Source organism: Notothenia rossii (assembly GCF_949606895.1).
Source record: "Notothenia rossii genome assembly, chromosome: 3".
Taxonomy (NCBI): domain Eukaryota; kingdom Metazoa; phylum Chordata; class Actinopteri; order Perciformes; family Nototheniidae; genus Notothenia; species Notothenia rossii.
Window position 1 is genome coordinate 11,978,451 of NC_136901.1, and position 27,341 is coordinate 12,005,791.

The following is a 27,341-nucleotide window of genomic DNA, read 5'->3' on the forward strand; positions in this document are numbered from 1 at the left end:
AGTTAGACAGGGATCATTTGCTTATTTTATCTGAAAATTGGAAAAGACGAGTGATGTTTTTATAATCAATTTATCTTAAATACGCCTACATTTAAAAATATATTTGTATTATTGGTGTTGCTTTTGCTTTTTTGTAACATTGTCTCCAGGGTGCTTCCATATCATTTTGTATTACTACATTTCCTTTTGCAGTATACGACATTAATAGATCATGTTGCAATGAGAACAGCTGGTCAAACATACTTCTCTCTCTTATTACGATTATGAATCAAAACAATTGAAACAAATAACGGAATTACTACAGAGTGCTACTTATATTTTTCAGATTTTCAAACCCATTTTTACATTTCTTTATGCTTTATGAAAAAACCCAAATCCCTCTGAATGCATGGTTTGAAATGAGTAATGACCCCTTGTCGAAGATGGTATATACATATGGGAAATGAAAGTTCAATTTGATCGAATGCTTTCAATTTAAAGTCATTCTTGGGCTTCCGTACCCGAAGGCACTCACTACATATGAGCACATTTCTTTTTTCCTGCCTGATCTTACCTTTCCATCTTCTCCCAGCCGAACCATCACCTGAAGAAGACAAAAGATGGAGACTTTAAATACACAATCTGCAAAAGACTGCTGTCACATGAAGAAGACACATGAAGTAAATAACAGCGGGTTGATAACGGTAAAAACGCACCATCAAATGTACTTCGTAACGCTTTACGGCTGCCATTCGTTGACATTTATATATCACTTTTTAGTGGTGGGCCAATGAAACGCTGGCTTTGAAATAAAGTCGGCCGTGATTCATGTCTCCGCTGTGTCAGTCTTACATTAATATTATGACCATATCCATCATGTCGGCCATCTATAATGAACAGATGCTGTAAAACACCATTTGGCATGACAAGAGGGAGAGGTGGAGGGAGAGCGGTTCATTCGTGGCAGCGTCGCCTTTTCAGACGGCCAGTGAAGCTTACAGCAGAGGGACACCCCACAAGTCAATTATTGTCTTTGATTTGATTGCGCACCTGAATGGAAAGTGACAAGTCTTGTTAGAGACGAACAAGAAGAGCGTTTTAGTGTTTGGTTAGACTATCTGTCATTACAATGAAATGATACAGGTAATTGAAAGGAACACAAATCACTAAACAAAGGAACCATGATGTTAAACTTTTCATCAACCCAAATGCTTCATAATCACAAATTGTCCTCGTGAGTACAAACTGGTTTTAGTCATTTAATGTAACGCTGCTTTTTCTTTCTTTGCTGGTTTGATTCAAGTTGAACAACACATGCAGGCGTTTAAACAGTCATTAAGAAGCTGCTGAATCAATGAATCAATGACTGGGATAGAAGCTAGATGCAGACAAACTGGAACCTGCACATTTAGAAGGTTGTGAGTGAGCGATTTCAAAAGTGATGAGACCGGGAATGGAGGAAAAGTCAGAGGGCATCTGGTGGACAGGAAGAGAATGGCAATGAGAGGGGAAGTGGCTGGAGGGAGGGACGTAGAGGCCGAATGTGACATCTTATGACTCAGAGACTCGGGAGTAACTGGTCTAGCTTTCATGTTGTATAACTGCTGTTTCAATGGCATTTCAATAGAGTATGTTGCAAAGTGAAACGCATCATGAAATCATGGATGTGTGTCGGTAAACGGATAAACTGAGAAAGATATAAAACAAAAATTCCATTTAAGAAGAAAAAAAAACATCTACTTTTGTTCCACTGTATGATTTTGAGATTGAATCGTTTTTTTGCAGCCTTTTGACCCAGTCGTCTGTTTTTTGTAATTTTCATCATAAATCTTCCTATACAGGAAACTGAGAACAGAAGGTTCACATCACACCCGTCACCAAAAATACTCTCTAGTTCCTGGACTATATTTGACCAGCAGTGTACTACTTTGTGGCCAGGCCACATGCAGTGGTTGTAGGTGGGTCTGGATGTTTTTTTTTCCTTCAGCTGGCAGACATTCGTCGTCAGTGCTGAATTCTCCTCTGTGCTGCAGATCAAACAGATTCTTACAGCACTTTGCCAGATTTGACGCCACGTCTCAGCTGTGCTTTCTACACAAAGTCGTTCTCCTACATCTGCTTCGTCGCCTGTGTGATAACGCAGGTGGCGGCAATCAGCACAGACTCTAATATTTTGAAGAGGAATTGCTGTTTGTGTGTTTACGCTTACGGAGAATGGCCAATAAAAGCTCAAATGGGCTTCTAAAAATGAAGTGTGAGTAAAAGTAGTCTGTTTTGATGCAGAAATAACTGGAGACATGTTATCCTGCTCCTCGACGCTGAATGGCACAAGCTGCTGTGCGTGCTGCCAAATGTTACACCTAATGAGACTCACTTCATACATAAATGTCCATGCAAACTTTCAGTTCAGGTGAGATAAAGAGGGAAAAATGCTCCAATTGAAGCTTTTCTGTACACGCAAGGAAAGAAAAGCGCCTGCAGGTAAAGTCATACTCAAAGAGGTAAATGGAAACCATCCAGATAATCACATTATGTGGCAAATTCCACCTTCTCCATGTCTAAATCCCACCTCTAACCCCCACAGTGCTCATTCTCTTATCAGGAAACAGTTTGGCTCTTTAAATGCACTATTTCAAAAATGCTAATGTCCTAAATGTGTTTCCCCGAGTGATGGAGGTGCATATTTATCCCTCCCCTCGTGCCCTTTCATTTCCCCTTCTCGCCCCGTTGAAAATTACACACAGCCTTGTTTTGTATGCAAAGATACCTTCCCTTGCTCAGGGAAATGTTATTTGTACGCCGTCTTTCCCGCTAATGCAACAAATGAGAAATGGCGATCCAGGCCTCGGGAAATGCACAGGCCCTGCAACCGGCACTGTGATGTTTGAACATAAGCCTCTCCTTTAAAAGAGCGTGTTGATTCTCCATACCCTAATATTGACCGACCGTCTCTGTTTGATGTATGCATGCCCCCCCTTCACATACACACACACTGATAAACTCCCCCACTGCCATGCAAACCCCAATGTTTGGGCTTAACTTGTTAGTTCTGCTTCTGATGCCCCGAGATATTAGTGTACGATGGACTGTTGTGATGGGCCGAGCTCGTCTGTCTGCCGGAGAGTTTGCACACGCTTGCTGATGGGTGACGGATGGCTGTAGCTACTCGCAGCACACACTTTGTCATGTGAGGGAATAGTATATCTACCATTAGACGACAAATCAATCTGAATGCATACTGTCCACATCTTTTGGTCATCGCCTTAAAAAGTGTACAGGATTATTGTATTAGATTGAGTTTGTAGTTCATTTTTAAATTAGAACAGCTTGGTTAATATCTATTTGGATACAACTGAACCTATGTTTTGTTTTTTTACATCTTGTTGACACTACGCAGCCCATTACAGCATCATGTGCTGTAATTTGATTGGTTGAAAGGGCGATTTACCCAACTATAAAATAATCATTTTCGTTCATTTCTGAGATATGACACACCAGACTTACCTACATGCATATATTGCCCACGTTCTAATTGACTTGAACGTATATATGTGAATACTGGGCTGGATTTAATTTAAATTGATAAAAATAGATTTTTTATACAGTTCCAAGATATAACTCCAAAATGTCAGCTTCCATCGTTATAACATTGAGGTGAAAGGGATTTGTAGTGGTGACAGTATTCAAAATAAGTTCAACAGCAATGTTTTTCCAGAAATATTGTTCAAGCTTCTTTGTAAGATTGAAAAAACACAACAGTGTGGTTGCTGGAACTACTATCTGCAAAATAAATACAACCATTCCAAGCTCCTGAGCTCCACCACACAATCGGCGCCACTAGAGGTGACTGAGAATTATGTATTTGTTGTATTTGGTCTTAACCATCTCCATAAATAACCTCCGTGTACCAGGAGAAACTTTGAAAAGTGAAAGGGAGGATATGATTAAGAGGGTTAGGATGTGGCAGCAGAGATACAAAATGAACGGAACACAGCACCTGCTCCATCACACAAAGCCAAGAGATGTACAGTACGACAGACAATGAAGACACTAGGAAGTGTCATGAATATCTTAGTACGACGAGCTCTCTGTGCGCTTTCCCGATGGGATAGAGAGATGTTATTAAAGCAGAAATATCAACAAGCAGATAGGTATCTCCTTAAGATCGAAGATAATCCCCGCTGAGGCTCTGCGCCAAGATATCGAGAGCTCACCAGGAAAAATATCCTTGTTTACTAAAAGTGTGAACCTAATTACTCTGAACTAGGTCATAGATCCGCTACAGAGAGTAATGAAACTGAATAGTAAATGGTGAACACTTCTGCATTTCCCGTCCCAAATAGAACACTCTTTGTTTTTACCTTTGCCTAAACTCCTCACAGACTTCCTGCCCATCTGTCATTTGTTAATCAAATCACCTGATGAGAGTCTGGTTGTGATAAAGAAACAAAGAGGACGGGGTTTCTAATAATAGATCAGTTGACTTGTGGACCGCAGATGACAGGAAGAAGGGCCTGTCATGAGGAATGCCTTTGTTATTTTCCATCCAGGGAGGAAATGAATTTCTTGTGATTTTTCAGAAACGCTGCCTGTGGGCGCAGGCGTCGGAGCTTCAAGGCTGTTGGAGGAAGACAGAAATAGACAGGAGAGTCAGTTGATGTGATGATGATGCGCCTTTTTCCTGGGTTTTGATGCAGAGGATCGGTCTCAAAGAGGTTGGACGAGGACGTGCTCGTGTTTAAAAAAAGGTTTGAAGATGGAGAGAGCTTCAGTGAGGAAGGCCCAGTACGTGTCTTTGTCAAGTCCAAGAACGTATTGTGTCGTCATTTGATGTTCCTGTTGGAGAGCGATGAAGAACTCCCATCAGCTGGCTTTGAACCTCGCTCAATGCGATAACTTTTCAACGATGGACTTTGATGAATACGGCCAAACCTTTGAGTTAATGTATGTTGATGGCAAGCAGGTTTAAAGTTGTGTCAGTATAGGGAAGGTTTCATCCAAGCCGTAATGAGCTGTTCTACTTAGAGACAGGAAGGTAAAACAGAGAAACAGCAGCATTTCATTTAAATATGATATGAGTTCAGTTCCTTTGTGCTTTTTAGTAAACTACTGTTTCTTGATACTCTTAATTGTGTTGAGATATCTCTATTGTAAACGGAGCAGGGTGGGGCCGTTCACACCGAAATTACAAAGTCAATTTCCATGATAATAAAATGTGTCCACTCGGTAAAGAGACCATGTGGTCTATGAAAGGACGGCCAGTTCCGCCAGCTCTTATTGGTGTAGTCTGGTTTGGCTGCAGCTCCCCTTGTTCTTGGAACCGGTATCAAATGGCACATGAACACTATAATCGGAGCAATTTTCCAAACATCTTCAACTTCCACCGCACAGAAACGGATCCAGGAGTGCGGCAACAAAACCGGGCCTTATGTCAACTTCTGATTCCAAAACGTTAATGATCTAGATCAAAAGGAGCTTCACAGACGACTCGCTTTTGTGTTTTCCCGAGTCCTTTTCAAACGCTGCCTTTGAAGGTTGAATACATGCCCAGAAAAGGGTTTGATTAAACAGGTATGTGGGATGGTTAAACATATTGAAGACACTAATTACTACTGAACACTGTGTGGTGTGGGGCCGCTGGATGAGGATGTGGAGGAAAGGCCGCTGGGGCTCAGGCAGAAAGTCGTTTGTTTGAATTCGAACTGATCCAACAAACACAATGTAGATGATTTCGTATTAGATTAATGACATTTGCCCTGTTTTCACAGCGGACAGGGAGACTTTTCTGCCCCGTGTCAGCTTCTGTGCAGGAAACTCCCACTTCCAGCCTGAGTTAGGGAAAGATAAACACTTTTATTTTTTTAAAGGATTGTTTCCTTTAAGCTTTTTCCCAGAAATATTATACTAATATTGGACTGATGCACCTGCAACTGGAGCACAGTGGATCCTTCAGTTGAGTTAGATTTCCATGTTCCAGATGAGATCTTATGCGATTCAAATTCAGATCTTGATCTAGAAAACATTACATTTTGCAACTTTAACCAAAACAAAACCCAATAATTTGTTCTGGTTAGGGGTTACTTTAGTGGTGGCGGGTTTGGCTCCATTTAAATATTTAGTAATATCATGAATGTGCCTTTTTGTATTCAACAAAAATGGCATTCATGGTCGGGTTAAAGAACACTCCGTTGAGCCTACACCCTGCGACCTTTAGCCTTTGATGTACTAACCATAATTAGTGACACAACAGTAAGCTTCTTTTTCTACGAGGTGTTTACAGTCTTATCCTGACTTCCTGTACATGTCAAACATGAGTAATGACATTAAATAACTACACATGAATGCACATTTAAGTAATTATTCATAGTTTCGAGCCATTTTGATTTAAATAAACCATAGGTGAGTGGCTGCTCTGGCTGCCCTTGGCATTTGACTTTGGTTTAGGTCCCTCTTCGCACGATTCCTCTGTTGTGATGTGGACCGAGAACACTTTTGACACATCTCTCGAAACACACTTCTAATTTGTCCCTCAGGCGCTGGTTATGACGCGAGCTGACACTGAGGTCTGACAACATGACTTCTTTCCTCCTCTGGCCAAAGCTGCCGCAAAAGCTGCAGCCTCGCCCGCCTCCAGACCGGAGAATCGGGGTGTCTTTCAATTGAGTTGTTCCCCTCCCCTTTTGGGACATCGGTTCGAATTAACGCCACCGCCGTCTGACTCTTAAGGCATCGCCACTGACAGCTGGAGCGCTCACACACACCAGGTGCTTCTGTCTCCGCCGAGGTGCCTATGACACCTACCTGTTTTTTAGCCCCCGACCTGTCAAGGGAGCCAGATTTAATTAACGTAATGATCAAAGCAGGGAAAGCAAGTTTAGCCCTGAGGTAGCAATCCCAGTGAGCCGTGTGCTCGCTTGCTAATTATTTAGCATTAAGGTAGACGGCGCTTATGCATACATGACTACTTCAAAGATTTGATTGGGGTTTGGTTCGTTACAACAGCAAAGTGCCTGGAGGAGACGGTGGTGACATCAAAACATCAGTGTGGATAAATCTGCTGGTGTAAAGCGTCTCGCTCTCAGCCACCAGGTAACCTTTCTTTATCCTCTCTGACAGCGCCTGTTCACAACAAACATCAGCTGTGTGAATCTAAATGAAGGGACGCGGGGGCAAGTTCGGGATGCGATGACGAGGGGGATGAAAGTTTTATTTTAGTGCAGAGAAGGAGGAGAAGTTGAGGCTCTGACTGATGTTTAAGGTGACCCCGAGGGACAACACCAATAAAGAAATAAATTAAAAATACAAGAATTAATCCCTGGTAGAATTGATGTGGTTACAGGGAACAAGAATATACATAATTCCTTTACATTTAGTTTAAGTACTGTTATTATTCAAATTTGATTTGACTTTCTCTTCATTAGCTCACATTTCCAGTCAGGATACCAAATATTTTAGACTGAATTAATGCTATTTGTGTATGAAATTATGCTTCAGAGCAGAAATATTAAATATTTTGTGTTACCGTAAACCAGCTGTGATAATTTATAATGGCCGCCCAACTGGCAAATCAAATGCAAGTAAACTCCCACCTAATGTTTCCCATCTTTTACGGTTTTTATACAAGATTTGGTTCCAAGGTAACAAACAGTCAATTAAGTTGTTCTTGTGGGAGTGTTACAGACAAATGAAGTTCCCTAGAATAAGATTAAGTCATTCTTTCTATTTCACTTATGGTTGAATCCACTTTTGGAAGATGGGTGGTTTTACTAGACAGAAACTATTTTCTAAACCAAGCAGAATGGACAATAGAGGAGTCCAATGAACACACGTGTGCCAGCAAATACCGTTTTTTCCCACTGCCAGGAAAAACAGTTCCTTTCCAAGGCTATTTCAAAGACAAATTCCACAATTCTCCCTGTAATTTTGGACAATATCACACACCATTTGCATAAAAAAAATTGTTGTTCATTGTAGTCCATGTGCCAGAGATGGTGTAGCAATCCCAATGGTCACACATAGAGTTTAATGTCTTGGAGTCTTTGATTATTTCCTACTTTCTTACTTATCTTTGAGAAATCTTTACTTGGAAATATTTATATATGATTCTCTATATTTATGGAGACTGTCCCATTTCCTTTGAAAGAGATGTTTGTATCTTTGAATCGGATTTCAACAATTAGTTTTGGTAAGTGATTTCCTGTTTTGGGGCGGTCAGGTGTTGCTGCCTCAGGAGAGCAGTGTGGGTTTCCGTGTACAAAGTGTGGTCAACACCATTTTGAAAAAGCCCCTTTGCCTGCAGGACATCTTTTTTATTAGTGACTCAAATCCGACCATGTGCCTTCCTCCAAATCTTCAACAGGGCTTCAAGAACAACGTTTGTATTTGTTTCCCTGGAACCTCGATAGTTGCTATAGTGGTTGATGAGAGATTTGCAAAGGTTTGGTGGCTAACTTATAGGATTTCAAGGAGTTTAAGAAGATGACCATCACTTATTTCATACATTCTGACTTGACTGAAGCACCATTCAGTATGAGGAGGAATGTAATTATGAGCTAAATGAATTCTGAGTTTGTTTTCTTGTTGGATGAGTAAAAGCAGGCCTCCAGCCATGAGCGTAGCCGGGTCTTCCCCTCCGGTGTATGACATGAATAGACAGAAAAAGAACAGCCCTCAGACTGACACACAGGGCTCTCATTGAATCATGTGAACTAAGACAGGGGGAATTTCTGATAGCCCCCATCCTGGTGCACAGACGAGGAGACAAAAGACCTCACTGTCTGCTGCCGTGGAGCTGCAACCTACCTCCGGGCACTGCCAAATAAAAAAAAAATAAAAGAAAGAAACAACCCCATGGTTTTGGGACCTGAACGGTTGCCTATTGTTCCACTTAAAATGAAAATCCCCTCTCCTCCGTTGGGGCCCACAGTAACCTGTTTGCAAGCAGCTGGTGACCACCTGTGGAGCAAGTCAAATTAGGGAAGGGTTCCTACTGTTTCTGTTTATTGTCTGCAGGTTTTTGTGTTGCATTGTGCTTTGGTCCTGCGCAGTGGTGGTGGAGGTGGGTCGACTGGCGGGACAGCCAGTGGCTCTCAGGAGACTTTTTGTTTTGTTCCTCAAATCATCAGGTTTTTCTTCTTCTTGGCGTAACAATTACACAGCTCTGGTCATGTGGGGCTGCTTGTGTTGCATTGCTGATTATTACTCGCAGAGGGACAAGGATTTTTGGTAGTGTTTGTTTGACATTTTGGAAGAATTTCAAGGGGTGATTATGACGCTTGACTTCTCATTCTTCTTTTGTTGCAGTAGTTTGATCTTTTATTGTGAAGTAGCTAAAACACGTAACAAAATTCTTGGCAGCCCAAAAAGGTCTACAAGCTCTCAATAGACAACAACTGCCTTGCGTGACCGTCATTAAATCAAAGAAGAAAAAAAGATGGAGATGAGATATGACCTCTGTCCATTTTCCCTCAAATTATCCAATTTGGCCTTTATGAGAGCCCATAGCCTGGGAGCCTAGAATTCCTTTTTCATCCGAACAAGAGGTGCTCTTGTTTGCCGCTGCGACTATCAGGCACAGAGATAGAAAGCAGATATTAATCATCGTTTGGACACACCGAGGGAAAAAAAGAACACTTCTGGGTCACAACGACATGAGTCAGTATTGCAAAACTGCAAAACACGGTGGCCCTTTGTGTCTATTTCCCGTTTCAAGGAATGCGGTTTGTCTCATGACTCGAGGTGGGGTTGGGGAGGTGAATGACATCACCGGTTGTGCTCACATTTGAATCCTGACACAGTGGCACCTTGTGTTCCTATTCAGCCTCCACCTCCCCGCCATCTCCCCTCTGAAGCCGGGATTGTGCTTGGCTCTGTCTTTTCTTTCCCCCTCAAAGAATACCTTCTTTTCTCTTCGTCCTCTTAAGCAGCTGCCTGCGTATGAAGTGGAGAAAATGACACTCCATCTCATGATGAATGGTGCTTGACCCCTGGAACCCGCTCCGGTGGGGCTCACACGGAGACGCATTTACATAAGCCAGGAGATCTCACGCACTTGTTTATGCCCGGGGAAAAAAAACAAGTGACGTTCGCAAAGGTGCTGCAAATGAAGATTAAATATTTGTTGATGAACCTCAGCTGTAAATTGGACAACCTTTACAGCAGCGTTTCTCCTCTCGGCTCCTTGGTTTGACACACATCCGCACTGGTGAGGTTGCCTCACTGAGAGCCCTTTTGTTACATGATTAATTACTCCGAGCAACAGTTATGGCGGGATTAACAATTAGCTAGACCTGTCAAACAGTCAGTCTAAGATGGCAGACTAATTGAGCGGCTGGTTGGCCATTGTGTCCCAGTATAAGGCCAAGGAAGTGGGGATGGTTCGCAAGCCTTTCATCTCTTTTACAGGCCTAATACCGCGGCAGAAAAAGGGCCCGCTATCAGGCACAGTGAGCTCGGGTAATTTTTCATGAATATTCATATGCCTTCTCTATCCGCAGTGAACTTTACAAAGTTACCTTCATGGTGCATGTTATGGAAGTCTTTCTCTGCTAGAAAAGATGTTCACATGCTGTAAAAAGTTTCACCCACTGCAAAAAATATCCATCCAACCAAGTCATTAATTTCCAGTATTAATTATATATATAAAAAAAACTTGAGGCACTGAAAATATCTATTCATTTTCTAATCTGGGTTTAAGAAAACCTGGTTAAAATGGTGAATGAGTGACCAAAGAGCTTCATTTTTTGCAGCGCAGCCAGATTTTAAATGGCTGAACTAGTTATTGCACAAGTTAACCATCATCACTGACAGAGAAGAAAAGATCAAACCCAGTCAAAAAGTATCTTGTGAGCCAAGTTTTGGATGAGCGAAAAAAAAAAAGAGAAAGAAGAGAAACCTGCAAGGCCGCTCAACTGAAGTGGCTTCCTCAAAGAGTTTTTATCCCCGGTGTCCATGGGAAGAACCCCAGAGGAACAGCTGCAACGAAAGTCATGGCTCCTCATGAAAGGTTTTGCCTGAAGGCGGGGAGGGCAACGACTTGATCGTGAAGAAAGTCAATTGTTTCCCTGCTGAAAGGCAAAACGCCCAGGAGGAGCTGCACCATGGTGTGTGGGACATATCAAAATATTTGACAGACTTCAGCATTATGAAAAACCTCCGTGGTTTTTTTTTTTTTCTTCGGGAGGTTTTTGTTTTTCCTCCCACCGCCGACCCGTCACACTCACATCAGGCCCCCTTGACTGCCCCGTGTCATTGTTCGGGGCCTGAGAGTTCAAAGCGGGCCCTTTAGGAGCCGCGCAGTGTGTGCTGACACCATGTAATGAAATTAGCAGTTGTTGCTAAACAGGTTTCAATCAAAGATGCCGAGCCAAGACCTAGTGCCCACTGTTCATGAATCACCTCTTTCACTGACTTATGGCAGGCAGTCTGGGACATTGTTACTGCTTTCATGGAGCCATCATTCAGCCAGGTACTCCCACTGAGAGAAAGAAACATGAACAACAAACTACCATAATGGAAAGAAACACACAACACCATCAAATACTAGCAAGTGAGTAAAAAAACCTGGCAGCCTCTGCAACAAACACCATACCAATTTAGAAGCAAAAGAGTGTCAACTTGAGGGGTCAAATCACCCAGAATTTTAAAACAAAATGTCATACTAGCCCGGCAGGTAGCTTATGTATAATAATGCTCGGGTTGAAAGATAATTTTCCGGGTAGATTTCCGCCACAACAACATATAAGAGGTAAACAGAATTGTGAAAGCTGAATACGTGTCATACCCCCAAAAAACTCTGGTTACTGGCTGTTAATGTTTTTTTACTCGACTACTTTATTACTAAACAGAACATATTTACTCCGTTTTTATCACCACTTAATTACGACTATTGACTTTGAGTACTCATGAAGATTAAGTCTTACAAAGTATATATCTAAACGTTTGCAACCAGATAAACAAATATAATAATAGCAAAAAAAAAGCCTTAACATACTCTGTTGTACGTAACAATATGTGAAAGTGTCACATTATGTCCCTCCATGATCGTCATAGAAAAGGAAAATTCACTTTTTCTTGTCACTACCTACAAAAATCTCATTTAGCGAGAGTCATTTATCTTCAGTAGCGTCTGTTTTTGTTTGTATTGACAGAACGTCGTACCTGGTGCTTCCACAAGCCGCAGGAAGGTGGAATGATCCTTTAATGCACAACACATGTACAACTGCTGCTGCATTAACAATGGCCTCCACAATGCAATGCTGCTTATCATGAGTGTGTGTGTGTGTGTGTGTGTGTGTGTGTGTGTGTGTGTGTGTGTGTGTGTGTGTGTGTGTGTGTGTGTGTGTGTGTGTGTGTGTGTGTGTGTGTGTGTGTGTGTGTGTGTGTGTGTGTGTGTGTGTGTGTGTGTGTGGAGGCAGAGCGGCCCTGTGATGCATGTGTTTACATGTGTGTATCCATGCGTCTGCGTGATGCATGTGTTTGTTTGCCTGTGTGTGTGTGTGTGTTGTGTTCTTCATGTGTGTGTTCTCGCCTCCAGGCCTGTCTCCTGAGCCGCTCCCCCCCCTTCATCTCCCTTCCTCCCACACACACACATACCTAAAACTGATGGCTTTGAATCACTGGCAACCCTGCTGCTAATTTATTTGCGCTGAGCATTATGGGAATTAATGTACCTGACATTCAATGACAACAGCCGGCGCTTTGTGGCCCCTTTTTACATTTCAACACATCTCTGCCGCACACACAAAACGTCCATCTTACCACCTAGCTGAAAAGAAAACACACACACACACACACACACACATAAACACACACACATGGCAGGCTGTGAACCTCTAGGTGCAGGAGGCTGTTAGCGGTGGCTGATGATAGTAGCAAAACATTAACATAATAATTAGTGTCTTGTAATTGTTTCATTAAAACCAGTTGTTCCATTTCTCCTCTTGTTCTCCCAGAAGACGCGAGACGGAGTTTGGACGTCAGCCAAAGGGAGGGTCGGTCCACGTTTGTACCGCTCAAGATGTTTGGCTGCTCCCTGGGATGCCGGGAGACTGTCACTCTGGCCATATACGGAAACAAAACCGCCACGAGGGGCGGTGGGACACTCAGCTGACGTATTGTTTGTAAGAAACTGACAGACAACAAAATCAGCTATTGTAAACAACTGGTAAACTTCCTGAAATCTGCTAAAAAGTACAGTCGAGATTCAAAGGTTTTAGTGCTACATGGACCAAAGCTACACTAAGGTTGTTGGCAATGACAATCTTAAGTCCAAGGCTCCTCCTACAATGCTACATCCAATAAACTACACTTAAAGATGCAAGAAAAAAGCAGGACAAAGTGGACTATGTAAGCGTTTGATGGTAAAATATACTGTAGAATGAAAAGATTGTAGACTGTACAGTTAAATAAATGGTATGTACTGTTCTTTTTATATGAATGTGTGAATGTGTATTCTTTCAAATGAACTTCAATCAGTATTTGACGGGGGGGGAAATGTGTCTCTTTTCTTAGCGTTCTTGTGATCTGACTTGGCAAAAAAATAAAAGCCTGTGTTGCTGAATATTGAGCTAAATCCTGTTTATTGTGTCGGGTCACATAGTGGAATCGTTTTGAAAGCTGACAGTTCATTTAGAGCTGCAAATACACAATCCAGTGCTCATGCATATACAGTGTAGTCACTCACTCACACATAGAAGGCCACCATATGCATTTTAAGTAAAAAACTGCACAAAAGAACTCGTTTTATCACCCTAAACTGTATTCACCCTAACCCTAACCCTAACCCTAACCCTTGGCCTCTTGGAAGTTGTTGCAGCAATCTCGCCTTCTTACTTCAAAGACTTCGAAAGTTAAAACAACCCCACCGCTTCACCTTCTATGTTGACTGCCAAATATTTAAAGAAACAATTCCGAGCGCTCAAAATCAATCACAAAATGATTGATTGTTTTTGAAGCCCTTTTAAACATTTCTTAAATTCTGACAGAAACACATTTACCAAACGGAACCACTTAGTACACAAACAATCCTTGACAGCTTTGCAACAAATGCGCCGAATCCTGTTTCCATTTTCCCGCAGTGTTTTTGTGTCCCTGAACATACGTGTACTGCCAGCCGACCTCACACACACACACACACACACACTCTCACACACACTGCTGCTGTTGGTCTGCAGCTGCATGCTCTCCACTCCATCTCTCTCAGTGCAATACAGTGAGGAGGCATGGGAGGCAATAAGAGGCATACGTCTCATTGGCCAAGTCCGGGTGGGGAGGTTCGTGTGAGTGTGTGTGTGTGTGTGTGTGTGCGTGACAGCCTGTGTCACACAACCAGATAGTTAGATACCACCGCCGGGGATTTGACATTTAGTGCTTTTTGACAAACTTCTGACGACCGTCTCCCGCAGATCATTATCAAAGCATTTCTGTCTCTATAATCAAGATGAATGCTCCCGAACACAACGATGATCATTTTGTGGAGGAGCAACTCCAACAAGGGAGGGGTTGCTGGGAGGTGTGGGGGGTGGGGGTGCATCACTTGGGCGTGCTTAACACATACATATCCATTTTCCAAAAGACAGATTTGTTGGCAGCCTGTATATAAAGCGACACCCCGGTGCTGACAATGTTTTCAGTCAACTTATTGAATCTCGTGCAAGGGAAAAAAGGGGGCAATCTCGGAGGCAGGCCGCAATCTAAAACATTGATAAATAAATACGGGAGATATGAATATGTTTGTTTGTTTGTTTGTTTGCGCTGGGTGTCGATTTAATCCCTGCTCGCCTTAGAAAGATCTCCCCAAAGACTGATTGGTGTCGCGCACTGCAATTAACTCGGCGAGCACCGTCTATAAATCAACTTCCTGAACTCGGCGTGGAGGAGATGATGTTTTCGAAATTAGCACCATCCGCCCGCTTGTGTTGTGGGGGGGGGAGGGGCGCAGAGGAAGTAGATGACGGTGACGGTAATGGAGGGGGGTTATCAAAATAACGGCCCTTCTGATATGTGATATTCAGAAAACACGCAGACACAAGTTTTCAGAAAATCATGTTCATTCTTCAGCGCGCCGCGGGGGGAATTGCACACACGCTGATGTTCTCGACGTTTCGAGTGGCGAGCGCGCTTTTTTTTATTTGAACTGATCGCCTGTTTGGTTGCAACTGAAGCATCGCCGCCTCCCTCATATTCGCCTCCTGCGCTTTCATGCCGTTATGAGCCATGAGTCGCTGTCATCGCCTTCACAAAAGAGGAGCATTCAGGTCAATTATCATTCCATTCAGAATCATGCTCCACGACTTAGATTAAGAAAAACACTTATTTGCCAACATGGTCCAAGAAGAGTAATATTTCTCTCACTGAGGCAAGCTTTCCCCGAGAATGCTTTATCGCTTTACTTATTCATGTTTCATTTGCAAATCCGTGTGTGAGTGTATGCATCCTTTAAGTATATACAGTATGTGCGTGTTCGTGTGTGCATTCCCTCGCAAGTGTAGCTGATAACGCTAATCCTGTTTACTTCTCTTTTCCTCACTCCTCAGTATTTCAAATATACCTTGTCGACTTCAAGGCGTATTCGCGGAGGAGAACGCGGCCCCTGCCCCGGCGATCCTGCACACACACACACACACACACTCACACTCACACACACACACACACACACACACACACACACACACACACACACACACACACACACACACACACACACACACACACACACACACACACACACACACACACACACACACACACACACACACACACACACACACCAGAACAAAGGGAGTCCCCCCCATATTTGATTCCCCCTCTGAATATGTAAAAACACAGCAGCAGCAGTGGCAGTAGAGTCAACGCTGAGAAATTACCAGAACTATCTGGGCCATTGACAGGCCTCCCCTGTGGTCAAATGGGCCGCGGCTGTGTTTGGTAAGCCCACCCCCCCCCCCCACCCTGGTTTCTGTGGCTCTCCGTAGATAACCAGCAGGGGGGAGGAGAAGCACTCCAGAGAGCTCTGGGAATCAAGTTTTTAGAAATTCGGACTTGTGACTGTTGCCTTTAAAGACTTTTGAATTGTTTGTAGCTCTCCCGAGTGAAGGGGGAAGTAATAAATATGTGTTATTCTCCAAGAATAACACAATTCACTGTTTTGGAACTGTTTTGTGGCTCTCTCCTACAGTAGTTCCTATGACTACATGCTTCCCGACCTTTTTGCTCATGACCCGTGTACCGTGACAACCAATACATGTTTCTTACTTTGCAGATTGTTCAAATAAAATACATTTTATACCTTACTGGCCTTTTACAGTTTCTATAAATCTTCAAAAGAAAAAGAGTGGTATACCTAATTGTCACTGGCTAGATACCACTAAAGGTCAGTTCGCTTTGTGAATGGATTTATAAAAAGAACTCTTTACAAATAAGACTACTGCATAACTTTTTTGTTTCTGTTTTGGGTAAACTAGCCCTTATATAAAGCAACATGCAAATATGCTTTCAATGTGTTCTTATAAAGTTTTAAAACCCATTTGTTTTAAATATATAAGGAACAACAACAAGGTGAAGCATTAGCCACAAAACTCAAACTACTCCAGAGTAACAAAGGAAGATGATTGACAGGTGATGGGTCTTTAAATTAAAGTATTTGACGAAGGAGGTGCTTTAAGGGTAAACATCCTACGCAGGTGTTTCTGCTTGTTAGAATGCTTAGATGTTCCCGACCCTTTTAGGTGATGATATCTTTGAACCATTTGTGATTCCCCTGACCCGTTGGCACCGCCGCGGTCCCTTCTTGGCCCGCCACCGGCCTCAGGGGAGCTCCTGATTCACAGAAGCCATGGCCGCTCCTCAAACCCGCCGGCAGATGCTCCCTCTCCCTGCCTCGCCAGCCGGCAGCGTGCCTCTCTGACATGCCTGTGTGTCTGTCCGCCTGTCCATTCGTACGTCCATCTGTCCGTCAACAAGTCAACCCTGATTAGAAAAAACGCATCGTGGCATTTCGAGGGGGCAGTAGGTGAGTTATTCGCCTCCCTATAAGACATGCTAAGTCCTAGAAATAAAGTCTAAAATTAGGAAAATGAAGGTTTCATGGAAGGCAATATGTTTCCATGAATCATTTATTGGTGTTTCAGTGCCCACATTGGCTGATGAATGATTGATGGCAACATGTTGCAGTGCTGAGCCATTTCCCTGTCTTTACATACACTAAAAGTATGACTTTAGGTCAATTACAGGCCACAAGCATTAAAGCTGCACGATTTTGTGTAAAAAAGGTTCGGGTGACTTTCATTTGAAAATGGTCGCTCGTATCGTATTAGCATCAAACTATATGGAGCATTAAGCTACTTTTAAATTGTTGTTTTGGTTTAAAAGCCGTCCTGTTTGATTGTTTTCTGGTTTTCGTATGAATGAAGAAACCAGAGACCACACTCTGTATATCACAAATCTAGAATGTAGACCAAATGTGTAAAAAAAACACTAGAACAAGCCCTGGTTTAAATCCGAACATTTAAACTGTGTAGAATAATTAGTTTAAAAAAGAAAACTCTTATTTAGACGGAGCAGTTCAACATCATTAATAATTGAGGGTATTTTATCAGATTGCTTCTGCATCAAGTTGAATCTCTTAGAAAATATTGTCACAGATTGTATAAATGAGAAACTTTCTTCACAACACACACTTGTTAATGAATAAATCATAGAAATAATGGCTGCAAGTTTGTTTTTCTAGTGTGTGTTATTCTTCTTCTTGTGGCTGATGAACCCTGGAATGGGGCACCGGCCATCTGCGGTCCTGTATAAGTGTGTGTGTGTGTGAGCTGTGGTCCAGCGTCCACTGGGGAGGCTCGGCTGCTGCCCCACTTTTTCTCGCTCTCATGTCGGACCGGGACCATCTGACGGGGCTAAAGACCGGTGTCACATGTCTTCATTTGGCCGCCGTTTCCCGCCGCTGCCAGAGCTCGGCGCTGCAGTTGTTTTCCAAAAATGCGCGGGGCAATCGATGATAATGAGGAAGGACATTTTAATTAGGACTGTCGCAACCTGGGGACGACATGCGGGCTCGCTCGGCGGGGGGGCAAGAGAGAGGACGGGGGGGGTGGTGGGGGGGGTCTGGTCACCATCACACTTCCTTCTGGGAGTTCGACTGGTGAATGTCTCGCTGCATTTTTAAGGGGGAATTAAATTCAAATCTGCAGAGAAGGCTTTACGATGATGACATTTCATTCATTTTTCAGATTTTTTAAACATTCTCGGCTCACCGTAAGATACTCTTTGACTGTTGCGAATTGAGTTCAACATTTAAATGGATTAAAACTGTTAAAACAAAGTATTTGACACCTGCTCCGACAAAAACAAGGTGTAGCGAACTGACCAGATTGGACAGATTTCACACAAAGTGTAATTGATAACATCTCTAATTTCCATGTCATATGACGCAAGAACACAATTAACCTTTTTCTGCTGCTATGTAATATGAAAAGCGCTATTTTCCCCTGAATATCTTGAAAATGTAATTTGATATCCTCTTGGTAATAACTACATGTGTTTATTTTAAACAAGAACCTGTTGTTAGACGGCATTAAAATTACACTTTTCCCGATAATTTTGAATAAAAAGATGCTATTTAGTTTTGTTTAATGCCAGTAAACATCAATGTTAATCTACACAGAGATTAACATCTTTAAGGCTTTAACTTTCAGACGACGAAGAAGCCAATGTGGACCCCTCTTTAAAAACTAGAGCACTGTCTGATCCAACTTCCTGTTAAGATTGCACAAAATGAAAAATAAAACTATAAGAGACAGCTAATAGTAACATTTCTGAATAATCATCATGCTTAATGCTGACATGCAGCCTTCAGATCCCCCTGCCATGCCTGCAGGTCACTTTAAGATATTTGCACATTGTGAAATCAAGTGATAAAATAATCTAAATTCTATTTTCTTTAGCTTTAATGCAAGATGAAATGTGCAGGAAGCTGCCTGCAGAAAAGGACAGTTCTGAAAATGAAACTCATTAAACATCAAGTCATTTTTCGTACATGTAAGAAAAGAAAACACTAGAAGAATTCCTATGAATTTCAAAAATAGGGCTGTTTGAAATTAAAAATTGATTATGTCATAGGGGATTTACATGATGATATGTATGAGGAGAGCCATCCTGCTCCACATTTACAGGTCTTTCAGTTCACTCTGAGACAGAAAACAACTTCTAATGAGACGAAGAGAAGAATACACTTTCACTTGGAGATCGCAAAGATCACACGCAATCAGCAACAACACTATCCCTTTGTCTTGGAAATGTTTGTATATTAGACCAAGCAAGAAAATAAATCTTTCATGAACGTGAAAGTGTGTACTTTATATGAGTGTACCAGATGAAAACAAAGCAATAAGCCCACTGCGACAGTATTTAATATTCATCCCCGAGCAAAGACTACACAAGGTGTGAGAAGAGAAGCCCGCGCAGAATCACACCAAGAAACGCTAAAGTTGGGAATAACTGCATAAATCATGATGTGTTCCAGTAATCAAAGTGGCCTGGCCCTGTTCATGTGCACAAACAAAACAAAAACAACTCCGAGTCCACGGCGCCACATGAGCACTTCTTCACCTTATGAAAAATGGAAAAAAAAATCGGAAAAAAAGCCAATGGCTAGTCGCACGCAGCGCGCTAATCAACTACAGGCAACATCAGAAAGAATAGGTAATTTGAGACACAAAAAGAATAAGTAATTTGGGAGGCACATACCCAAGTGGCCAAATTATTTATGCCTAATGGAACGGGGGTGTGTGCATTCATTTGCAATTAACTGATGTGCTTTATTACCTGTCACTGGAAACGCTAATGCGGCTGAAAGCGGCGCTCTGCAACGCCTTTAATTACAGTCTGAGGTGAGGAGGCACTTCCTGCTGCAAGGAGAGTGTTTTCATACCTTTCCTGCGGTGTCTGTCTTCCTGCAAAAAGTTTGTGTTTGAACTCTCTACGGATGAGAAGGTGAAGGGGGGAGAAGCAGCTGCTCTACACTTTCACTTTCTGTTACAGAAAGTCTCATTTATTTGATCCGTTTTAAACTGCTGAGTTCTACCGTTGATTTGAAAACTGAAACAAGTGGGTGTGAATCCTTCAGAACTTATTCTTGGACTGAAGCGTTTTGCAAATTAAAGACCCCTATTCCATTTGTCTTTGTGTGCTTGTATGCTCTTCTTTTGGCTAGTGGCATCTTGGGCACAAGAAACAATATGATGCGTTCAATGATCCTTTTGACAGGATGTTGTTAATTAAATGTATCTGCTGCTGCTGCCTTAAATGTTGAACATGGAAACCCTGTCTCTGCTCAGACTTACATCTGCAAGCGTTCTTCTTCAAATATATGTAATGAGTGTAGGGGCGGTGTTGGCGCAGCGTAGCGTGGAAGTCGCTTGTGATTGGCTCCTTCCAGCATGGTACCCAAAGGAGGCTCCCTTAAGAGCAGATCTCCTGTTAAGTATGAGATCCCTGTGAGGAGAAGTGTTTGAAGGACTCTGGTTTCTTTAAATATACCGGGCTGTCTGGGGAATATAATGTCTTCCATATATAATTAAGAAGAATACGACGTTAGAGGGTTTATGTGTCTTTGTGCCGCACCTAATGGCTGCAGAGGCTTTATTTAGCATAGCTCTCATGGATGGACAACATTTACATAGTAGATTGTATTCCCCTAAGAGATGCTCTCAAACAGAAACTCTAAGAACATAAAGGGCAAACACAGAAGAAGCTCCTACATGGATATGATTGGAAGAAGGTCAAAGGTCATGGAGAACACACAAAAGCGCAGAAAAAAGAAAAACGCCATGATCTCTTTACGATTATTATAATTATCACCATGGTTGGACAAAATACAATATTTCTTCAAATAGCTTTTGTAAAAAACACGATTTTGAGGCACTAAGAAGAACTGCAAGAGTTCAAATGTGCAGAAAAAAGGCATCTGCTTGTAAAAGCAGGAAATAAGAGGGAATGTTACGGAAGGGTACGAGAAAACGAAAATATAGTGCTTTACTTACACTAAGATTAAGTGACAAGAGCCACTTTCACACCAAGTACTTTGCCATACTTAGTTCCCAGCAGTGAGTACCCCCAAGGAACTAAGAGCCGATCGCGTTCACACCGGAATAAGTTCCCAGAGGGAAGATTACGCTGACGTCACTTTTTCATCTTCTGCTTTGGGTTTCTTGGACGTCGCAAACAACTTTACGGCGTATACTGCCGCCCGAAGTCCTCGGCCGGAAGTCCTTGAAGCATTCCGAGTAAATCGCCAGAGCGCCGACACTTCCTCATCACTCCACCGCTCCAATGTTTTTTTTTGTGTTGCCATAAGTTATTCTCTCTCCGTTGGTGCGCGGGGCTAATGCTAATAATGCTAATGCGAGCAAATACAATGGCGACTTTTCCGAGTTTTACGGGGCATGGTTTGCAATCCGCCCAGCCAATCAGCCAAATTGGAACTTTTTTCTCCCCAGGAAAGTCCCACCTCTCTAGCAGGGACTAAAACGGGGGTAAAAGTTCTCATGAACTAAGCTCTCTTTTTGGTGTGAACGCTAAATCCCAGGAACTGTCAGAACTAAACGGGAAAAGTACGGAGAAAAGTACTCCGGTGTGAAAGCGCCTAAGGTGAAAAAGTCACTTTTCAGAAGTCACATTAAACACTACGACATGATTGACGCATTCAGCTGTAACGTCCAATAGAAAGGGTTCTACTCTGCAAAACCTCAAAGCCAAATCGCAATAAATCAACCCAAATGTACCCAAACTAACTGTTTCAATTCACAACAAATCTTCTGTTGCAGCGCCTGATTTAGGATCACGTCTTTCAGACATATCCCCTTCCTGTCCATGTGTCTCTCAGTCCGAGTCACCACTGCGTGTAGTCAAACTTCAGCAGAGCACCGGGGGGTCCATCGGCAGGAAACCAGCGCTAATTGTACTAATGAGCTTGTTTGGAGAAGCCCTCATTTCTCCCTCCGCTTCCCCTCAGTGCCACGAGCGGCCATCTGACTTCCAGAGAATCGGGTTAAGTGAGACACACTCGGGATGGGCCGATCTGACGGGCCCCGGTTAGAGGTTTGGTGTGCGGCGTGAATCCATCACCAGTAATAAAGCTCTTTGACACAGAGGCCTGCTCTCATCCATCATCGCTCATTTAAGACACAAAGTTTGGCTCGGGCCTGACAGAAGTGAGGGATTATTGCCATTAGAGGCAGATCTTTTGTTTTGATGGCCCCTCTTAATGGGGTTGCATTAAGGGGAAGTCCTAGGGGCCAGTTTTTGGGTGATTAAGCAAGCAACACATTTACAAGTCTCTAATTGAGAGAACAATGCCAGGAACCTACCGAGTGCAGAGCTGTAATGAACTGAGGCTCCCTGAACTAGCTTCATGATTAGCCAACGTTGCGGCTCGTGAGTACGCATCAACACGCTCTCCCACTTCCTCCCGAGGAAGAGGAAGAGGAATTCCTTCACATGATGGGAAGCAGACACAGCGAGCCGAAGAGGGCTGCAGATTTGTTGATTAAAGAGACAATTTGAGTCTAATTTAACACAATGTGCCAAATCATGTCAACCTGTAACACATTAGTTGGGGAGAGGATGCCGTATATTCACATAGGGAGTCATTGTTTTATGTTTTATCATTTATTAATGACATTTTAAAATGATAATAAAATAGGCTACAGATGGTCTTTAAACCGTGGAATATTGGGAGCAAACTGACGGGGAGGTTGTAAAATGAGAAATTGAAGCAAATGATTTATTGTGAACTATGTTGTTTGTCTTTCTCACTCACCAAGCTCAGTGCTGAACAGTTTGTAGAATAAAGTGGTGTCCTCTAATACATTTGACATGGCTTATTTTGGCTTTTGCTACTTGCCTTACGGCATTTTTCGAACTAAATTACGTTTTGAATCACCCTCCCATGAAAATCGTGCTTTCTTATTGATGATCTATTTGCATGTATAAGCTTTACTCTGCAGGGTTTGACATTAAAAGTCTGTTTTTAGATTTATCTGCTGAAGGTGTAAAGCTTTCTACTCACAATGGTACTTTATGACGTTTTCTACAAATTAATTTGGAAGCTATCCAATATGCATCTTACACACAAGTTAGGTGGGAAATTGAAGTCAAGAAGGTTCAAACTTTTTTTGTTGACGCTCAGTTACGGTAAATTCCGAGTTGAATGAGTTTAAAATGGCGCTTTATAAACAAACTGTTGCTTAAACTTTTGTATGTCTCAATATAACATCAGGTATATTCTAGCAGTAAATGTCCAGGCGTTTATTCATTTTTGAAAATATACAGTTGAAACTTAATATAAGTGACTATAACTATCCGTTCAAAGTTAATACATTTGTAAGTTAAGAATCTTTTTGTCTATGACTAACTTATTAAACTAAATTGTCCACTGAATAAAACCTGTTCATGTCCTCCGGTGGTAAAGGAAGCGTTCCTCTGCCCTTGTCTCTGTCACACTGCAGTGGAATCAGGTTAAGTGGAGAGTGTTTCCTGCGCTGTGATGTCACATTTCACTGAGACTCTGTATCTCAGGTTGTTGTGTGCCGTCTCGTGCCCTAATTAGAGCAAGTAGAAAAAACCGCGCGGCAGCCAAATGAAGTCACCTGAGATGAAGGACACATCCTCTGTGCCAGGAGACGCTTCACATTTGATTTTTTATTTATATGTCTGCGTTGTGCAATACTCAGGGAGAAAAGAAGTGGGTCAATGAACAGATTTGCAGAACTTTGAAACATCCGTGTTGTCTGTGTGTCTCTGGTTAAACATAGTTTTGTATCCGATTCCCCAGTGCCAATTACTCATTAAAAATGTTTAACAACATTTTAATTGAAGAATTAATTACCTTCGGCTGGGCAAAATCCTCCTAAATTTCATCAGGGGAGTCATCAAATGTGCAGAGGAGCAGCCGTGGATAAAGTGTCGGAGAGTGGGTGGTGGGTGTAGGAATATTACATCAGTGTAGTGTAGTCCATTGTGAGTCAACGGGCGAGACGCACGTGATAATTCATGAGTAAACACATCGGTGAGTAAAGCGCTACGATGTTCCCCGCGACGTGTGACTTTAGAAACTGCAGCTCGCAGAGTCTCTGCCAAAACCAACACCATTCACAGCCTCTGCATTATTTATAGCTTTCGACTTTGTAACAAAAAAAGACAGGGGGACACAAATGTTGAGAGAACAGGTCTCAGAAAATGACCTTGTAAAGTGCCAAGAGCGTGGCTTTATGTGTCCACATGTAGGATATCCACTCCTAAATCATGTGGAGTGGGAAATGGAGAGACTCAAAATGCTGTCTCATTTGGATAAACTAGCCGTATTACTTTCGCTAGAGAGGGTGGAGCATGAGTGGAGCTTCCTTTTGGAATATTAAAACATACATCTTTAGCTTAATCTAGTATATGGCTTTAATAAGTAGTCTTCATTATGTGTTCCCTGCTAGCTCTTTTGTTTGCTGAGTCCACTTAGTTGCTTAGAATATTTGGCTTTAATAAGATATAAGAAAGGCAACACACAACTTTAGCCTAAGGGATGAGTGTAGTCTGAAAAGAGTGCGGATACGGACATGTTTATAGGTATTGGTGGGCGAAGACTCAATTAAAGCTAATAGTTGAGTCTAGAACCTATAGTATGTAGGTGATATTGAATGCTATTTACTAAATAGTCTAATAATCTATTTTTCATTTCATGTCTCGTACTTTTAGTATTTTAGTCAGTGTATGTGACACCGGAACAGGATCTGTCCTTTTTTTTTTCGTGCTTTCTTTGCTCTGTTAAAGGTTTCATTCTAAAGCGATAGGGGATCATAACCTGCAGAGAGTCATTCAATCACAAATGATATATATTTGTGCTTGATTATTACTTAATGTATCAAAACAGGAGATGCTTTTACACTGAATATGAAAGTATAGGATTGTTTAAATGGAGGGATTGTGCTCAGTAATGGCCCTGCTCCTCCTTTAACTGTTTGGATTGACAACAATTTCCCACTAATTTAACATCCTTTGTGTAGCTCCGTGCTTTAGCTGAGGGTAAACCTTGTGACTTGCACCTCTCCCCCCTCCCTTTGTCTGTCTCCTCTTTCTCTCCTTGCCTCCTATTTAGCCCGTGCATTTGATTAGTTAATCGCCCCCCCCCCCCCCCCCCCCCCACCCCCCCCCCCCCCCACCCTCCCCCCCCCCCAGTCCTCAGGTGGAGGCAGAGCTCGGGCTTCTCATCCAGCCAAGCTGTTCTTTTGGAAGGGAAAGGAGGCAGCTGTGTTTACAGCCCGGGTCCTGGCGTACATTTAGCAGAATCTATTATTCATATCGCTCAGTATCAGAGCGAGATCTCCAGCCACCTGTCTCGCTGACAAGCTCGCCCCCTTTTGTGGCTCTTTCCGTTCGGAGCAAATTACGCTCGTCTTGATGAATTGAGTTTTTATGAGCGTTGCTGTAGCGCCTGGGCATCCTCGCGCCGAGCCAGGGACCATCAGGGGCCCCGGAGAGATGTCTCTAGTCAATGGGCAAACGTTTGGAAGAATGTAGACTCAGGAAGGGGGAAATGAGAGTGGTTTCTACCTAGAAATCAGGTCTTCTGTCAGGCTGATTTCGGGCCAATGATGTCCCTACACCTGTCAGTGTTTGTTTCCCTTCCCCTCTTATTGTTTCTCCTGATCTGACAGAGTGAGCAGCAGGAACAAAGGAGCTACCTGATGAGTCTGCCGGCAAACTCTCTCCCTCCTTTCACTCTGTGTGAACATTTTTAATTAACAGGGAGGTGCGTTAACTCCATGATAAGCACCCCCGATAAGTTATAACATGATTCATAATTTATAAAGATTTTTGCTTTCATCTTTTGCTAGTTTGCATAAAACTAATTATGTCGTAAATGGTATTCATTACAAAATATATTTTTCTCTCTTTTTCCTCACGGTGCCCGGCTACTGAGCGTTGCAGTGGGACTGGTTAGCATGCAGAGAAGAAAGGTAATGATGAGTTGTTAGAGGCGGTGTCAGGGGCAGACCTGCCTCTCTGTTTGTGCTCCACCAGCACATTATGCAGCTTTGCATTCATTATGCCAACTGCTACAAACTGCAGCACCGACGCTGAGGTAACACTTAACCTGCTCAATGCAGGTAAACACCATCAGAGGCAATTACATTTTCAATGTTTGACATGGAGCGCAAAAAAAAGAAGAATACATTCATTTGACATCTCTATTTGCTTATACAGTCTTTTACTAATCTTTCGGTATAATATCTTCCTTTATAGATTCAGGTCATCTATTTCTATTTGTTGTTGTTTTGCATAATGTTGGGGGTTGGGGGAAATATATTTATATTGCCATATCCATAATTATTGACATTTTAATATGAAAAGTTGGCATCTTTAAAGAGGGCTTTTCCATTTTCTGTAGTGTGTTATTTAGGTTTTTGTGCATGTAAATGGTCTGCAAACACTAAAATCCCAAAGTTCCCTCCATTTTGTTTTCTTCCACGACATAGTGACATCACTACGTAACAGGTGCGCTTCTATTAGCTAGCACTTCTACCCATTGTATATGATAGGCTAAGGGGCGGGACATCTCTAAGCAGTAGACCAATCAGAACAGCAGGCCAGCTAACCAATCAGTGCAGACTGGGTTCTGGTTTCAGACAGAGGGTGAAAAGAGAGAATAAAGACCTTTTTTAAAGTTAAAGTATGGACACATGTCACAGTAGAGGCACACAATACACATATGTTACCTGAAAATTAGCATAATAGGGCCCCGTTAAAAATCAGACTTTAATAGGCTTGGCATAAAGATCCTACCTGCAGACTGTTTACGTCCTCACACAGGTGGACACCGGTAAATAGCAGTCTTGTGGCTTTCTCTGTGACATAGTCGTCCCTCCCATCCCTGAAAAGGATCAGCAAAACAATTTGAGTTTAGAAGAAGAAAAAAAAGAAAAGTGAGATGTATAAATAAACATGGCCAAACACATTGCCTGCCTCGCGAGTTTGTTTTCAATTCCCATTCGATTAAAGTGTCCCTGCAGGAGCCGACGAGGTTGGGTACGGGGTGAGGTGCACAGACATAAATCAAAGCAGTCCAAGGAATAGTAATCCTCGCTGAACATTTTGGACTGATTGATATAAATAACATTGTCCTCGCCATCTGTCCAAAGAGGGACCTTTCCAGTTAGTGTTGAGCGGCAACGGCAGAATAATTAATGAATGGTGTCCTTTGTGCCGGTAATAAAGAGGAGACAAATTATGTTATAATCCAACTGCTGCTCGTTTGTCACAGCCAAATAAAATGTCAAATAAAAGTGAGGGGCCACAGTGTTTGTTTA

General features: G+C 42.4%; 1 long non-coding RNA gene across 9 annotated transcripts in view; it reads right to left on the minus strand.

Moving 5' to 3' along the window:
* The window catches only part of LOC307033483, a 94,449-nt gene extending 67,548 nt beyond the window's left edge, over window positions 1–26,901 (minus strand). For 8 of the 9 annotated variants that reach the window (XR_013806517.1, XR_013806518.1, XR_013806519.1 and 5 more), the window contains exons 1-2: window positions 696–847; window positions 554–583 (exon numbers count right to left, since the gene is read on the minus strand). This is a non-coding gene — a long non-coding RNA (uncharacterized lncRNA). Of the gene's footprint in view, window positions 1–553; window positions 584–695; window positions 848–26,817 lie in introns of those variants that run through there. The other variant, XR_013806516.1, reaches the window with a different exon arrangement.
* Window positions 26,902–27,341: the final 440 nt, after the last annotated feature.